Genomic DNA, 1,740 nt, shown 5'->3' on the forward strand with positions numbered 1-1,740 from the left:
GAAGAAGTAAAAATATTTACAAGATAGTCACCATCAGGTAGCTGCTCTGCACTGTGCTGGCACAAGGCATTGTGGATGATATCAGTGAATGAATTATATTCTTAAACTTTTTTACAGCACTTTCAGAAACACATCTTCTGTGATCTAATCTATTTCCCACTTCTATGAAATCAATTATTGTAAATTTAAATGTTATTACAAAAAAATCAGACAAGCGAGGACAATAGATAACAAAACAGTTTTTTGAGTTTTCCAGCTAGGCTAGGGTGGACAAGTGTCAGGCTTTCAAATGTCTTTGATTAACAAGCTGGAGTGGAAGATTGCTGATACACCCTCGCTTCTGACAATAACTCAGGAGTGTTGATCCATTTAAACTAACATAATTATCCTGCCCCCATCTAAGGGGATGGGCTTTTGAGAGAATAACAGGAGGAGAGAAGCTGAAGGCTACAACTCTGCTTCCTGGTCCCAACTCTGGATAGTCACATTTTGGGGGGTCTAATAAAATGAGAGCTGCTTCATCCAAACTTGGATGGATGTCGTCTCTCCTAACAAGACCAGATCCCCCCCTGAAAGTTACCCAATTATCTATAAAGCCCACGTCATTTTTTTGGACACCACTCAGACAGCCAGCAATTTAAGGAAAACATGCGGCTAAACATGTCACACCTGGTTCAGTTTTGGCAAATTTACACACCAATTCAATATTGACTTTAGTGACCGACTCACATAAGCTGGTGTCATTGGTGCCGACATGACTTATAATTTTACTGAATTTACGTTTAACCTTAGCCAGCAGTGTTAAATTCCCCTCAGTGTCACCTGCTCCGGCTCCTGGAAGATAATTGGTTATGGTTGCTGGTGTCTCTAGTTTCACATGTCTCAGAACAGAATTGCCAGTTACCAGAGTTTGATTCCCGGTTGGTGTGTCCCCGAAAAGGGAAAAATGGGTTGACATAGGAGCAGGTTAGTGATGTACAGGAGCTTCTGTTTAAGACTATGGTTCCTCCTCACCATACCCGGCCATCCTGTTTCCCTGGCTTTTTGCAACAATCTGCCTAGCTTTTGGTTTTTCAAGGGTGTGAAGCCAGGTCTCCAATTCAGCAATCCTGGATCATTTAGCTTGAAATAAACATACAGTATGTTTCAAAGGAACCAGTGATCACTGTTATATATACCTTAAAGGTCAGCACTTCATCTCATTTTTTTAAACTTTGCATAACATTCACCCATTTACAGATAGTCTAAACCTCATCTTTAAGGTGTAAAAAATATGTATATATATATATTACAGTATTTATCAAAGCAGTTGGGAAATTAATGCATTACAGCCAACAAGGAATTAAATATTTTAAAAAGTGATACGCTCAATAAATCACAATCTACATATGATACATTAAGTAGCTCAAATGTAAAATTAATGCAGGTTATAAATATGAGGTGTAAAGATCTGTATTTGTCCTTGAGGCAAACAGAGCTGAAACACAGAGAAATAGAGTTTATGAAAGTGTTCAGCTGTGCTCTGAAACTGGAGTCAGTTTAATTTTTTTTTTTTAATCTATTTTGGATTCTTGTTTATTTGTATTTTGAGTTTTGCATTCTTTTACCTTCAGCAGATATTTCCTATGTGGTTTGTTTATGTTTATATTCTCAGGCGGTTTTCATTTTAGTTCAGCTATCTGATTTTTGCTCATGTTTGCAATTTTAATTATTGCATTTTTTGTTTCAGTTTTTCTTGCC

At 37.3% G+C, this 1,740-nt stretch overlaps 1 pseudogene; it reads right to left on the reverse strand.

Moving 5' to 3' along the window:
• Positions 1–259: 259 nt before the first annotated feature.
• Positions 260–1,126, reverse strand: LOC146499417 (uncharacterized; annotated as a pseudogene).
• Positions 1,127–1,740: the final 614 nt, after the last annotated feature.

The sequence above is a fragment of the Neolamprologus multifasciatus genome, chromosome 17 (assembly GCF_963576455.1).
Source record: "Neolamprologus multifasciatus chromosome 17, fNeoMul1.2, whole genome shotgun sequence".
Classification (NCBI taxonomy): Eukaryota; Metazoa; Chordata; class Actinopteri; order Cichliformes; family Cichlidae; genus Neolamprologus; species Neolamprologus multifasciatus.